Source organism: Leopardus geoffroyi, chromosome A2 (genome assembly GCF_018350155.1).
Source record: "Leopardus geoffroyi isolate Oge1 chromosome A2, O.geoffroyi_Oge1_pat1.0, whole genome shotgun sequence".
NCBI classification, from domain to species: Eukaryota; Metazoa; Chordata; class Mammalia; order Carnivora; family Felidae; genus Leopardus; species Leopardus geoffroyi.
The window spans coordinates 161,547,543-161,564,252 of NC_059331.1; the positions used below are offsets into that span (position 1 = coordinate 161,547,543).

The following is a 16,710-nucleotide window of genomic DNA, read 5'->3' on the forward strand; positions in this document are numbered from 1 at the left end:
TGTAGTATTGTCACAAGTATTTCCTTTTTTTTTCTTTGCCTCAGATTCTAACTCTACAAAGTCAGTACAGATGTGCATCTAAACCTAGGTTATAAGGAATCTCAGAACACAATCTGCACTTAGGGTAAGAATATCATTAGTATAGTTTCACATAGTTCGTTGTAAATTATCTACAGTTTAAAATAGCACCTATCGGGGTGCCTGGGTGGCTCAGTCAGTTAAGTGTATGATTTCATCTCTGGTCATGATCTCACGGTTTGTGGGTTCAAGCCTCACGTCGGGCTCTGTGCTCACAGCTCAGCTTTGTGTCTCCCTCTCTGTCTGCCCCTCCCCTGCTTGTTCGTTCTCTCTCTCTTTGTCTCTCTCTCTCTCTCTCTCTCCCTCTCTCTCTCTTTCTCTCTCTCCCTCAAAAATACATAGACATTAAAAAAATTTTTAATAAAATAATATTGCACTACTGAGAACCCGCTTTGGACAAAGTATTATGCTAAGTGCCAGGGTTAAACAAGTAGAATGAGACAGAACCCCTGCTGAATATATACAAATAAAAATTATCCCCCCAAAACTCTAGAATGTACCTTGAAAAGCCTTCTGTATATAGACATTCTGGAGTAATCTGCAATTGTCAAACCAAGTGCCAGGCTCTGTGTATGGTTCCAGGAATATCAAGAAACAATCACAGATGCCACCTATCATTTTGCCAGATATTTAAAATTTTTTCATTATTGTTTTAAAGAAAACACAAAATTTACCATCTTAACCATTTTTTAATTTTATTTTTTATTTTTTAAAATTTACATCCAAATTAGTTAGCATATAGTGAAATAATGATTTCAGGAGTAGATTCCTTAGTGCCCCTTACCCATGTAGCCCATCCCCCCCCCACAACCCCTCCTGTAACCCTCTGTTTGTTCTCCATATTTATGAGTCTCTTCTGTTTTGTCCCCCTCCCTGTTTTTATATTCTTTTTGTTTCCCTTCCCTTGTGTTCATCTGTTTTGTCTCTTAAAGTCCTCATATGAGTGAAGCCATATGATGTTTGTCTTTCTCTGACTAATTTCACTTAGCATAAGACCCTCCAGTTCCATCCACGTAGTTGCAAATGGCAAGATTTCATTCTTTTTTATTGCCAAGTGATACTCCATTGTATGTATATACCACATCTTCTTTATCCATTCATCCATCGATGGACAGTTGGGCTCTTTCCATACTTTCGCTATTGTCGATAGTGCTGCTATAAACATGGGGGTGCACGTGTCCTTTCGAAACAGCACACCTGTATCCCGTGGATAAATGCCTAGTAGTGCAATTGCTGGGTCATAGGGTAGTTCTATTTTTAGTTTTTTGAGGATCCTCCCTACTGTTTTCCAGAGTGGCTGCACCAGTTGCATTCCCACCAGCAGTGCAGAAGGGTTCCTCTTTCTCCACATCCTCGCCAACATCTGTTGTTGCCTGAGTTGTTAATGTTAGCCATTCTGACAGGTGCGAGGTGGTATCTCATGGTGTTTTGATTAGTATTTCCCTGATGATGAGTGATGTGGAGCATTTTTTCATGTGTCAGATGGCCATCTGGATGTCTTCCTTGGAGAAGTGTCTATTCATGTCTTTGGCCCATTTCTTCACTGGATTATTTGTTTTTTGAGTGTTGAGTTTGATAAGTTCTTTATAGATTTTGGATACTAACCCTTTATCTGATATGTCATTTGCAAGTATCTTCTCCCATTCCATTAGTTGCCTTTTAGTTTTGCTGATTGTTTCCTTCACTGTGCGGAAGCTTTTTGTTTTGATGAGGTCCCAGTAGTTCATTTTCTATCTTAACCATTTTTAAATGCACAGTTAAGTGGTGTTGAGTACATGCACATTGCTGTATAAGCAGATCTCCAGGACTTTTTCATCTCGTGAAACTGAAACTCCATATCCCTTAAACAACAACCACGTATGAGTGAGGTATCCAAATACCTTACATTCACAGAAATGGAAAGTAGAATGACAGTTTCCAGGGGCCAAGGAGAGGAGAAATGGAGAGTTGTTGCCTGATTTTTTTTCTTAAATCTGGGTCTTCCCTGGGGCGCCTGGGTGGCTCAGCCAGTTAAACCTCTGACTTCATCCCAGATCTTGATCTCACAGTTCATTAGTTTGAGCCCCATGTTGGGCTCTGTGCTGACAGCTCAGAGCCTGGAGCCTGCTTCAGATTCTGTGTGTCCCTCTCTCTCTGCCCCTCCCCTGCTTGTTCTCTCTCTCTCGTTCTCTCTCTCTCTCTCTCTCTCAAAAAAAATGAATAAACATTAAAAAAATTGTTTTTTAAAAATCCAAGTCTTCCCTTGGACTTGTGTGCTAAGCATGTTGACGTCATGGCCACCTGTCACTACCCTAAGGAAAGACGCAGTTCCGTCCCTGGAAATGCTGTCTCCTGCCTGCATGTAAAGGCCCTGCTTCTGCCTGCACCCAAGTTCTACTAGCTTGGATCTATCCCTTGTTCTCTTGCATCCTTTCTATTGTTATGCCCACTCGTGGCGGCTCAGCCAAACGGATTTGTTTGCTGCTTTTCACAAGCACCAGAGTGCACCACCGCTTGGGGATTCATTATCCACACCCGACCTCAACCTCGCTGATTGTTCCACTCTTATCCCAAGCTGGATACAGTGTAGCTTATCTCTTTTCGGGCTCCTCAACAGGACTGCATAATACACAGCCACCCTCCCTTACCGACCCCCACCCCGCCCCAAAATTAACAGGTCCAAGTCACTGTGTTTTGGAAAATGCTTAAAACCCCACCTTTAACATTCTGGGAAGCAGGGAAACGGTGAATGAATTTGAACCAAAAGCAATCTCAAAAATGTCCTGGTTCCCTATCCAATGCACGGGAGTCTGATGGTTTCCAGCGCGTCGCTACTCATACATCACACAAGTGTTCTGTAAATTATTACTGAGAATTATGTGCACATTTAAATGCTCTCTAGACAATTCTAAATATCGGCTTCAATGCAAGACTTTACCTGCTAAAAGCATCTATTTATGGTTTGACACTGGATCTCGAATGCTTTGACATGATCCATATTCCATCAGCCTGATACACGGCCACCTCCCAGTGAGTCACAGCGTCACTAGCTCAGAATTAAACATGTTGCTAAACCACTTTACAGCCCTTGCAAGGCACATAAAGACTGTTTGACAATTACCCCCAGGAAGGCAAATAATCAGCACACCTCTGATTCCCTTATTATTAACCATTATAAAATCATGTGCTGTGATAAACGTAACCTAACACAGACATTGATTTTTACAAGACTTCCCAAGAAGAAAACACATATATTTGATATAAGAAACCCACAGGGGGGCCCTCCATTTTCCTTTGTGTCTTCAATTTGCTGGGAGCTACTCTTTGTATGAGCTGCCTTTCACCTGTCAGGTTCAGGCTTTGATTACTGAGTTATGGAAAAATCATTGCCTGTTGCCTTAACTATAATACTAAGGGGTGTCTTACAAAGGAAAATAAATAATTTGGGGGCGGGGGCTGTGTGTAGCGAGAAGACATTTTTAACCCAAAGATTTCAATTTCTCTTCCTATTTGTCCCTTTCTTCCTGTTCAATTGCAGGTTAGACAAATAAGTAGGTGCCTTGTCTGCACCAAAATGTGCCTGAGGAGGGTCCCTAGCGTTTCTGTTTTGCTTTATTTCTTTATGCCATTGAGACCACTGCGCTGATCATTCTTTCCTTACGTGAAGTGTCTACGCAGTCATTCTTCACTAGTATCCTTCTGACAGGGCCAAATAAGCACTTATTTTAGATGCCAAAAGATCATTTTCTAAAGAAGTTTCTGAATACATTCATAATCTCTCTTAAGTCGTTAGGGGAGTATATTTGAGTGTTGGGCGGCATGTTTGAACTTCATCATTCGTAAGGTATTGTTTTGTGTTCTATATGGTTAAACATCTGTTTCAGTTGAACTTGCAACCAAGAAACGAAAATGACCCACGGTCAGGTTGTCATATTTACAACACCAAACCAAACAAACAGCATAAGGTGACAGCAAAGTAAAACGGAGACGAGCTCAACCTTCAAGTCCATGGGGATCTGAGTTCCAATCTAATTTGGCTAGCTAACAGCTTACTAGTTACATTGCCTTTGGTGAGGAAATTCTGCCTCGCTCTTCTAAGTTATAAAAACAAGAGTTGGGGCGCCTGGGTGGCTCAGTCGGTTAAGCGTCCGACTTCAGCACAGGTCACAATCTCACGGTCCGTGAGTTCGAGCCCCGCGTCGGGCTCTGGGCTGATGATGGCCCGGAGCCTGGAGCCTGCTTCCGATTCTGTGTCTCCCTCTCTCTCTGCCCCTCCCCCGTTCATGCTCTGCCTCTCTCTGTCTCAAAAATAAATAAACGTTAAAAAAAAAATTAAAAAAAAAAAAAAACAAGAGCTAAATAGTAGCCAGAATTCTTTGAAGTGGGCTAAGTGCTTTACGCGTATTAACTCTTTTGACTCTTAAAGCTCTCCTGTTCCTGTAGATATTTTCTAGGAAAAGAAAGGCAATCACAGTGCAGCCGCATAATGTGCTCAAGGATGCACAGCTAGTAAGTGGCAGGGCTAGGATTTTGAACCCAGGCATTTTTTCTCCAGAGTCTGGGCTTTAACCACTAGGCAGAGTTCCCTCTCTAAGCATCTCTCATGCGATTCAATGAGGTGACGTGTTAAAGTTCATCTCTGGCAAATTATAGGTGTGCATAAGAGTTAATTTCCTCTTTAAAAACAGATGATAGCAGTAATTACACTACAAGAATAATGTTCCTTATACCACTCAATATGCATTCAAAAGATATTCACAAAGGTGCAGAAATAAAGTTTTAGAAAATCATAATTGTTATGGATACCTTTTATTGAGTGCTTATTATATGCATTATCTTATTTAACCTTTACAACCATCATAATAAGTGGGCGTTATTATCATACCTATATTACAGACAAGGATGAAGTTCAGAGCCACATGGCCAATGATAAATACCAAAACCCATGGTAATCATACCATTGCACTATAACATGGATTATCAGAAGGAGAGAGTATGGAGAACATTATCATTATGTTCATTCTGAAGCTAAAATTACGTAATGGTTTTCAGAAAATTATAAATAAAAATTAGCAATTGGTAATTTCCTACCTACTAATGACTTCGGCTGCTGCAACATCTTATTAATTTGAGGGCCACTAGGAAAATCATCTGTATCCTCTAGACTTCAGAGTCCTTATCTAGAAAACAGTGTCCCTGTGTTCTTAGACTACCATAGTAAGATGTCACCATAGAGTAATGTGACCAGCTTTTGTAAGTGTTCACATGGAAAGAATAAATGTTTTATGTAAAATATAAAGAATCAGGAAATAGTCTCTAAATGAGACATTTGTTTAATAAATTAAGTCAGTTAATCCTCCTCTGGAGGGCATTTAGTTCTATTATATAAATATTAATTTAGTAACTGCAAGTGCACAATGGCATTTTATTGGGTTTGATGAATGGTAAGCGGTTATACAAGATACGGTCTCTCCCAGGGAGGAGCGCAGAAGGGCAAAGGAAAGTTGTGAGATAAGAACTGGAGTGTTAAATGCTATGGCAGAGTGGCATGTTGAGTAAGTATGAATTGTTCAGTTCACCAACTCCTACTTCCTCTATGAGACCCTGATGAAAACATCACTGTAGGCTGGCATGATCTTTGAAGACACCGTAGAAGATGTGGCACGTATTTGGAAGGGGGAGCCATTTTAGTTAGAAACATCAGGAGTATATTCAAAGGGCAGTAAAGAGAGGGACCTGCTTGAACCCAGAGCTTCATATCCTAGGAAATGGGAAAGAGCTCTAGAAGCTAGTGAGAAGAAATGTTCGGTTATTCTCCTAAGGATTTGCATCTTCTAATAAGAAATTTTCTCAATTTCTATCAATTGAAAATATTGACTTCCATGTTACATTACCCTGGGCGTATCCCAAATTATACCTGACTCCCAGTGGTCTAGCTACCCTCCATTCCTCTCTCCTTCTCAAGGAATCGTGTTGGGTAGATGAGCAAAAATAGTGACATTATTGTAGAGATTACGACTCTAATTTATTAAAGTTGATCATTGGAGGTCTTAATACTTAGTCATTAATTATTAGTAATCAATTTGTTGTGAGTCAGATCTCCTGGAACCTGGAGAATGAGGAAGGACAGGCTTGTTAGGAGCCCCTCTTGCTACAAACTAGGCACAAGGATGAGGAGCTATGAGGGACGGATCATGGTGGCAGCCAAGATTAGAGAGACAATGAAATGATTCAGGAAACATTTTAAAGGAAGAATAAATATCAGAAATTTTTGTTGAGTGACTAGCATGTTGATGAAACTGTAACAGTCGCTAAAAGAACTGCACAGAAGGAGAAATAAAACAATTGTGCAATCACACATAATGGTAATGCAAGGCCAACCACATGGAAGAATCCAGCAGACGAGCGGGTCATATACTATAGGATTCAGAAATAAGATGGGTCCAGGAGCCCCTGGGCGGCTCAGCTGGTTAAGCATCCAACTCTTGATCTCGGCTCAGGTCTTGATCTCAGAGTCATGAGTTCAAGCCCTGCGTTGCTGTGTTGGAGCCTACTTCAAAAAATTAAAAAGAAGATGGTTCCAATTTCTCACAAAGTGGTAAAACATATTTGATATTGACATCCTCATAAAATCACCAACACGAGAAGGCTAAGTCTTGTGAACGACAATGACATAGTGTTGATTGATATGTAAAAAAATATATGCAATACAGTGTGATCAAAATCTGATACCGGATTGGTGGCCAGGACCCTTTCTCTTTTCTAATACTCTCCTTCAGTGTTAGTTACCCAAACCTAGCACTTGATTTTTATTTAACCATATGAAGTGCAAAATCCATTTTACTACTGAGCAATTGTTGTACTCTATGTGTATATGCTAATGACATGCAGATAAACGATTCACAGGTTATAGTATCCGTAAGTTATAACATTCACCTTGGCATACTTCCCTATATGCTCCTTGTTTTACATTCATTCCTGTTTTACCCTCAAGCCTGGTAAACCTTTAACATAGTTCCTTCTATCTGGTTTCCTAGTTGGACTTGTCATTGCTCCTCTCTGGCCACCTGACATCCCAGGCTAGTTTAGGTGGTTCCATTATTGCCTGGATTTCTGGTTCTTAAACCTCTGAATAACTCAACCTCTAGGGGCCATCCAGTCCAAGAACAAATTCCAACCACATGACTTCTAACTCCAATTTTAAATGGCTTCCCTCTCCTTCCTTTCTTTATTAATTTCTTTTTTATTTGCTAGACATCTTAGTGGACTTTTAGAATCAACCTGCCTTTTCTGCTTCTGGTTTGCCTTTCCAAAATTCAAATTTATGCTAATGAAGCATTGTGTTTAAATATGATTGTTCTTATCCCAGGCAACATGGGTGTACTTCAAGGAGAAGTTATGTATTTTATCACATGCTTTCACATTAATGAATTTTAATGAATTAGTATTTATAAATTTGAGTCAAAATGCAGAAAATATTTATTCTAATAATACAGTTTCTCTGGTATAGTTCTTTCATCTGTATTAATGTAAGCCAACTGTTTCTGTTTCAATTTGCAATATTTAAGCATAGAAGAATGTGGTTCAGTTTTACATTTGTGAAATTGAAGAGTCTGTTCTTAAAGAATATGTCATATTTTTCATCTTGGGAACATGAGAGCCTTTACAAAATGACTACGCTGATCCTCACATACAAATAGTGTACTGATTCTTTTTCCAGAATGTGCAGGTGGTGTAGTACTGATTCTTTGTCTAGAATTACTATTCAACAGGGCACTTGGCAAATTGGGAATAGACCTAAGTGATGCTTCTCTTTGGACCCCACCCTACCCATGCCTGCCTTCCATGACACCAGGCTATTTCTCTCAGAATCTCTTTCTTTTCTTGAGTCTTTACTTCATGCTACATGATAACTATCTGCCACTGGTCATTAATTATAGTCAATTCTCATTACTCACAGGAATTATGTTCTATAAAGTCACTACAAACAGTGAATTAGCAAACACTGAACCATTGCTCCTAGGGGAAATACAAAGTTAGGTTCCTACGAACCTCTGTCACTACATTTTCACCAGCCCATCAATACGTGGCCTGTTTTATGTGTATTTCTGTTGTAAAGCACGTTATTTAATATAAATTTGGGATTCATTGGCATTGAGCTTATGGCCATAGGACTACCACATATGCCTGAAAGAAACCTATGTAACATACGTATTCTATAAGGCACATCTCAGCCTTCCTGTGCTCAGGACTTAGGCAGCACTCAGCGCTGTGCTCGCCTGCCATTTTAATCAGCAACATCACCAACAAAAAGCACAAAAATGCAGAAAATGTCGCACTAAATAGACCACGAAAAGGACATTTATTTACCGTATGAGGTCTGAGGCAGGAAGGCAGAGTGTCACCTTGTTGGATTGCAGGTGGGAACCTGTGTGTCAGGCAACTCATATTTTTTGCCATTCTGCACACACGCGTGTCCTTGAACAACCATAAAAGCACTGTGAGTATTGACCTTTGGGTTACAAGTAAATTTTAGCAAATAGGCAATTTGCAGACACGAATAACGTGTCCGCAAATAACGAAGGTCAATTACTCATCTTTTTAAATAAACATGAAAACCGCAACTCAACCTGGGATTGGTGGCAGAAGGTAACTGACATTTATTGAGCCCCCGCTATAACCTGAATGTCTTATATTTAGTAACACATTAACCAGGGACCCGTAGAGTGTATTTTTATGTGATTTGTCTTCACGTAGGACAAATAGCATTTCTGTGTTAAGTTGGCCCGTGTTCTTTTCTCAATAGGTGACCCAAATTAGAGCGTGGTAACATTTGGCACTAAACATAAACAGAAATGAGAGCACTTGCGTCCCTACAGAAGCTGATTGTGAAGTAGACAGTGTCTTTCCATTGTGGGTTTTTTTTTTTTTTTAAGATTGCCATGGAAATGAAGGCACAAACTTTGCACCAGCTGATGTTAAAGGGAAACATGAAGTTATCATAATTAAAATAGTATATAACTAGTGTAAGAATAGACAGAAAATATCACTCGAACTGACGAAAGTGTCAAAAATAGGGTTTATATAAGAATTAGTACATACGAAAGCTGCAAATTCAAAATAATGGGGAAAGAAGGCAAATTGTATTAAGAAAATTGTATGACTGTTGTTTTAAAATATTAAACTTCTGGGGCGCCTGGGTTGCTCAGCGATTTAAGCGTCTGACTTCGGCTCAGGTCATGATCTCACAGTTTGTGAGTTCGAGCCCCGCGTCGGGCTCTGTGCTATCAGCACAGAGCCTGCTTTGGATCCTCTGTACCCCTCTCCATCTGCCCTTCCCCTGCTCACATTCTCTCTCTCTCTCTCTCTCTCTCTCTCTCTCTGTAAAAAATAAATAAACATTTAAAAATTTTTAATTAAGTTTCTCCCTTACACAAGATGCTAAAATAAATTCCAAGAAATTAAAGAATTGAATGAGTAAAGAAAAAGGATACTAAAAATATTTTTCTAAACTCTAAATGAAAAAAAATTCTTGTAAGCATAAAGACAGAGGAAAATTGGTAGACAACAAACTACATATAACCATTAAAATTTCACATACTGAATGAGATACCAGCAAATTAATACAAAAGAGACAAATATATTGACCTAAAAGTCATATATAACATACGTTTTTCAAAATTTTTAAAAATCAACCACAAAAAAGTAAAAGATAACCAGTTCACAGAAGAAGATCCGGAGTTCTTTAGTAAAGGTGTAAAAAAATGTTGAAGTTGTTTCAAACCTAAGAAATACAGACAAAAATAAGATTAAAGCATTTCATCATCTCTGAAATTGGTAAGATTTTGTCTTCTGGTTTTGTACAATGAACAGGAAATAATGGGTCATTTCTGGCAAGCAGTTTCGCAAAACAGATTAATAATCTTAAAAATGTTTGTAGTTCTTGAGCAAGGATTTTCACTTCTAAAATCATGCCTCAAGGAAATAATTATAGATCACACACAAGTTTTTTTAATAAATTTTTTACCCCAAAATGATATATAGTTGTGAATGATGTGAATCAATGAATGACATCTGCCCCTCCCCCCAAAAAGGGAAGAAATAGCTAAAAACATTTGTCAAGGGGCACCTGGGTGGCTCAGCTGTTAAGCATCTGACTTCAGCTCAGGTCATGATCTCACGGTTCATGGGTTCAAGCCCCACATCGGGCTCTGTGTTGACAGCTCAGAGCCTGCTTGGGATTCTCTCTCTCTCTCTCTCTCTCTTTCTCTCTCTCTCTCTCTCTCCCTCCCTCCCTCCCTCCCTCTCTCTCCCTCCCTCTCAAAAATAAATAAACATTGAAAAAAAAACATTCATCTAGCCACATGTCTCTTCCTAAAAATAAATCCCCTAGAAATGTTTTTGAAGACAATTTACAGGGACACGTAATAATGGTGTAATTGAGGTAAGAAGTCATGGTAGGAAACTGATACATTATTATTCCAGTTTTACAAGTATGTATTTTTACATGTCTTTACATGAAACTTGGAGGAAACATAATAAAAATGTGAACAGATTATTTCTTCTCAGGGAGTTTGTGGGAAATTTATATTTTTTCTTTATGGTTTTCTATATATTCCAAATATTGTCAAATATATGTTATTCATAAACTTTAAAACTCTGGATCTTACCTACCTCTTTTTGCTTAATTTCCAATTTGTCCTTTTGTAATCCAGTAAATTTTAAGTCTCTCAAAATTGTCAAACTGAATGTTTAACGTTCTGCTGATTAATGGGGGTTTTTTTATTCCTAATTTTCTTCCTAGTAATATCGCGTGCTTTTAAATATGGGTATATCCTCAGCTCTGACTGTGCCTGTTCAAAACCAAAAATCCTGCCAATTTTTAAAACCTTGAACTCATTATCTATATTTTGGTTCACAGTATGACAGATAAATGTTTTGATGGCACTTCATCCGCTTCGGCCGAAGCAAGGTGATAAAAGAGGGAGCTGATGAAAAGACCAAAAAAGATAGGAGAAAATCTGGGATGCTCTTTGTTTTTGTTATTACTCTTTATCACCGTTATGCTCGTGACTTATTTATAATATTGCTACAAAGAATATTCTGAGTAACTCTCAGGTCTTGCTTCCAAAGGATGCGTTGTTTTTCTTTTATCATTCCAAATTTTATGACTTTGTTGGGATTACAGGACAAAAGAGAATTCATTGTATGGGTTGTCAGTTAATTGTCAGAACAATCATGAATTTTCTTTAATTTTCATGACGGCCTTGGCGAAAGCTGGAATATTTAGGCATTGGGGGATGTTTTCCACTTGCCCACCCGCAAGCATGTCACTGCTGGTGAGGTGATGGATGGGGCTGGGCCAGGAGCTGGGAAGGCTGACCACAAGGCTTTCATTTCTCCTCTGATTAGCCCTGGAATTGTGGACAATTTCTCTGAAACTGAGCTTCCTCGTCTATAAAATAAGAGTGAGTCCAATAGGTATGTGTCTGGTAATCTGATTTAATCACAAAATGGGTCTGGGCCAGGTTGGCATTAAAGAATCCATCAACATGACTTCTCTCACTGGCCTTTTCTGACAGAGCTCTTTAACAAAGAAGTTAAAATTCTATTCTTTTTATTTATTTTTTATTTATTTATTTTTATTTTTATTTATTTATTTTTTTTTTGAGAGAGACAGAGTGTGAGCAGGGGAGGGGTAGAGAGAGAGGGAGACACAGAATCCGAAGCAGGCTCCGGGCTCTGAGCTGTCAGCACAGAACCCGACGCGGGGCTAGACCACACGAGCCGTGAGATCGTGACCTGAGCCGAAGTTTGTCGCTTAACTGACTGGGTGCCCCTAAAATTCTATTGTTAAAAGGAAAACTCCAGCACTAGGCACGCTGAGTGGCTGGTAGAGGGTGTGTATGTAAGATTTCGTAACCACCGCCATTTTTGGAAATTAGGCTATGTTCCCTAACTACAACTTTACCGGAGTAGAGAGGCCAACCTGAGTCCTTTAAGAAATGGCCAGGGATCCCTCCAGGATGTGTCTCCATGCTCGGTAAGATCCATAGTTCTATGCTGATCAGACCCTGAGAAAACTTTCCAAAGTGCATCTGACAAGTTGCAAGCCATTCTGGACAGAAACAAACAGTATCAATAAAACTCGCAAGTAATCCCTGGTTTTGTGCCGTGTAGAGTACAGGTAGGCCTGCCAAGGTCAGTTAGGTGCCAAATGTACTCCCAAGGATGTAAAAGAATGAGCGTCTCTTATGGCCTTCATGGGCCTCCTGGAACTGGATTTTGTAGGCTGTCTGGGAAAGAGAATTGTTTGAAATGTTAATATTCATTTAAATATTCTTCCTGATGATAACTGACTCTTTCCAAGCCACTTTGGATTGGAGCCAGTAAAAATCCTCTCCCAGCTGCTTATAGGCTCTTATTCTGCTGTCTGTGAGAGGAGGCTCTGTGTCACGAGTGCCAGTGACACTCTAGATCAAGGCAGGTATCCTGTACCCAACCCCAGCTCTGTCACCAAGTTTGTGACCTCCAGCATACTGTTTAATTTTTACGCCCCTCAACTTCCTCATCTGTAAAATAGCGATGGCACTTATCCTCCAAGAGATTAGCTTCCTAATCCAGTGCCTAGTAAGACCTAAATAAATATGAGCTACATCTATTACGATATTTATAAAAACAGCGTATGTCATAATCCTAGTTCACACCATTCAGAATTGTTTTCTGATCCACAAAAGGACTGTTTCAGACACACTTTTAATTCCTGCAAAATTATTCCATCGCAGTGAAGAAAGTCTCGTATTAGAGAGGGGGGTCCGTGAACATCTGCCTTCACTCTTCCCATTGCCTGCTACCAAACAAAACAGTCGGAAAGCGGGTCCTTATATTTAGATCACCATATTCTTATCCTACAGGCTCGATCGCCTGGCCACAACTTCTCACACCGGGCCTGGGGTTCATTCCCTCGCCAGCTATGCGTAATTTGGCCTAGAGCCCCTTGCCTTCACAGGAGAACTCTGCCGAAATGTCTGCCCTGAATAGCCAAGAACTGATCCGACCCCACCTTCTCTCAGTGCCTTTAGATAGAAGACCTGCAGATTATAGAACATTCCAAGGTGGAGTCTGGTTCACTCACAAATTTTACTGTACTCACTGAGGAGGGGAGGAGCTTCGGTGGACAGAATGACACAACAGTTTATTTATTTTTTTTTTTTTAATTTTTTTTTTTTTCAACGTTTATTTATTTTTGGGACAGAGAGAGACAGAGCATGAACGGGGGAGGGGCAGAGAGAGAGGGAGACACAGAATCGGAAACAGGCTCCAGGCTCTGAGCCATCAGCCCAGAGCCTGACGCGGGGCTCGAACTCACGGACCGCGAGATCGTGACCTGGCTGAAGTCGGACGCTTAACTGACTGCGCCACCCAGGCGCCCCTGACACAACAGTTTAAAGTTAAACACGGTGAGAAACGTCTTCTCTCCTTCCACTTAGGGCATTTTCCAACCATCTTGTGTTTCAGAGGGCAGCCAATCCAGCCGGTTTCTAGGATGTATTTTGGTCACTATTACCTAAAAGGCTTGCAGTTCCTCTTGTAAAAGTCAAGTATGTGACGTCACTGATATTTTGGAAATTTTCATAAGACTCTTTAATCCCTCAAAGTTCTCTTAGATCACAGCTTTGCTGGCATCGATACTGCTTTTTAACGACGTCAACCTTGTACGTACGCGGTAACGCTTGGAATGCTCTCTCTTGGTGGAGCAAAGTCTCTGAAATTCTAAATAAACCCAGAGCGGCGGATCTGCTAACCAGATTCTGTGGTTTTCTGCAATGTGCTCACTGAGCACATCACTCCCCCACCACCAGTGAAGATGAGACTTAGACGGGATGTGTGTTCCTCCTTCTCTATCCTGTAGAATCAACTTTCTGCTGAGCTCAATGTGCTTTAATACTTTTTTGTACCATGTGGGTCCTAAGCATAAAACTGCTTCTCCTGTTCCCCATCCGAAGGTAGCCTGATCTATTTTGTGCTGAAGTATGTGTCTCTTTGTGTTAGAGTTCCTGAGAGATATCACGGGTTGTGGTCGTGCAGGGGCGATTTGAGAGACCTCCAGTGCAATCGTGGCTTTTCCCAGTGTTCTAGTTTGGCACTCACTTGAGAACCTAATCACTCTATAAGCTCTGATTCCACTAGAATTTTAAAAGCTCCCCCTTTATAGCCAAGCAGCCCTGGGTTTGAATCTTGCTCGCATCACTAGCCTGTGTGACTTCAGGGAAGTCGCTCAACTTTTCTGGGTCCCCCATTTTCTCATCTGCGTGTGCTCTATGCTTGCGGTGAGCCCCAGGTGGCATTCTGAGCAGTGTCTTTAACCTAGTAGGAGCTCTGCTTTGGTTGACATGGTTCAGAAATTAGAAGACTCCCAAAGAGCAGGAAGAAATCATAAGCCCTGAGGCGGTATTGGTCATCGGAACCAGAAGGCCCGAGGTGGTGAGCAGGGGAATGGGCTTTCCACGAAGACTGATGATTCAATTGTTCTGCGTGCGGATGCGGATAACGCATCGGCAGGAAGTAGAGACTACTCAGTAAAACGGACCTGCAACAATTCTGTTGAAATAGTGTCCAAAGATCCTAACAGTGTTTCATTTCATTTGAGACTTTTCAATCAGCCCACGAGGAACTCCAAGGAAAATCGCGGTAATAATACATGCCCCTTTTAACCTGGGTTATCATGAGGTTTAAAAGTGTTTATGAATGGGAAGTGATTATGAAATGATAAAGCTCTGTATGCATGTAAGGTGGGAGCAAATTATAAATATTAATAGCATTTGAAGTCAGGACTAATCATTTAGGAGTGTGAATAATAGAGAAGAAAAAGACTACAGGCGTGACGGTGCCTCCAGCCCTCAGTTTCAATTTACCCAAGGAACTGAAGGTTGTCAGATCCTTCGTTCTTTTTTTTTTTTTTTTTTTTTTTTTAATGTTTATTCACTTTTCTGAGAGACAGAAGCAGAGCACTTGCAGGGGAGGGGCAGAGAGACAGGGAGGCGCGGAATCCAAAGCAGGCTCCAGGCTCTGAGCTGTCAACACAGAGCTCGACACGGGACTCGAACCCACGAACCGTGAGATCACGACCCGAGCCAAAGTCAGACATTTAACTGACTGAGCCACCCAGGCGCCCTTCAGATCCTTCATTATTAACCCTTGGATTTCTGCAGCATCTTGGAAGTGTTGCCTAGGGGACAAGCTTGAGTTTTAGAGTTAAACCAACATGGGCTTTCAGTTATAATTCTGCCACCCCCTGGCTGGCAGTGAGACCTAGGAGACATTGTTTCACCTCTCTGGGCCTCAAATTCTTTGTCCAAAAAATGTTTCCCCAAATTGTTAGATGACTGGGGGAAGTCACCTGGTCCCTAGAGGCACTCAGTGAATGGGTGGATGGATCCCTCACAGGATTACACTTTTTGAAACAAAGTGATAGACTGAGTCATTGTGTTCAAACTTTAATCCACGTGAAATGTATCTTCTGTGGCTTAAGAGAAGTAAACCAAGGGAGTGGCAACAATATGGTCCTTGAAGCCAGTCCGGAAATAAAATACCCAGAAACACCAAGCCGATGATGCCTGCTGTTATTGTCCTTCTGGATTCCACATGATCAGTTATCCCATATGATGAAAGCAAGGTAATAGGGGAGTCAAGCTCATCGGTATAATCCTGGTGAAGTGCTTAAAACAAAAACTAGCCATTCATAAAGCAGCTCCAATGTGTGGCCTCTAGAGTGTGTTGATAATGTATCTGACTATACCAAGCAATAGCACGCAGTTTAATTGCACGGTGCAGGTGAAAGCATCCTTCCAAGCCACATCACAAGCAACAGATTTCCATTAAGAATTGGCATGCTTTCAGTGCTCAGGCTCTCCCAGAGCAGAGAGAACAGGCAGATGCAAATTTGTGCCTGCCCCGGCAGGCAGGCAGGCAGGCAGGCAGGCAGGCAGTGTGTGTTTATGCCAAGGGGGAGAAACCTACCCTTTACACATGGCTAAACAACTCGGCATGTAACCGCACTCCGTGGGGCCTCTTTCCTCGTCTGGAAATGTCCTGGGTGGTTTGGAGCCGTTCAGAGCCAGGCTCTAATTCCCATGGCAATACCTGGCTCTTATTATAACCCATATTTTCCCGCCCACTATTCTGTGCACACGGAAATCTTCAGGCAAAAACGCAGCGTGCACAACCAGGTCCACAGATACGAGAGAGCTCATCTCCTTCCAAAGACTATCACTTGAGGTGGGGGGCTAGAGGGGCAGGGGATCAGGTACAAATGGATTGTCATATTTCCATCTTTCCGTTTAAGTATCATGTAAAATGGGAAGAAGAGGTTCATGACCTCGCGCAAGTTTTAATTTCCATAAAACATGTTTTCAGTAATAGTATGTGCTTAATAGATAAGTAGTTACCCTTGGGGACGGTAGTAAACAAAAGGGGCTTCAGGGCTACTGGTAATGTTCTTTTTCTGGGTCTGGATTTAGGTCACATGGGTATGTTCACTTTATGAGAATTCATCAAGCTGTGTATTTATGATCTGAGCATTTTTCTTCATGTAGGCTGATTATGTAAATTAATTTAAATTGATAAATTCATATAAATTTAAATTAGTAATTG

At 40.8% G+C, this 16,710-nt stretch overlaps 1 protein-coding gene across 1 annotated transcript in view; it reads left to right on the forward strand.

Annotated features, from left to right (window-relative positions):
- Positions 1-16,710, forward strand: part of CNTNAP2 (contactin associated protein 2) — a 1,977,252-nt gene that overhangs the window by 1,665,732 nt on the left and 294,810 nt on the right. The window lies entirely within an intron of this gene.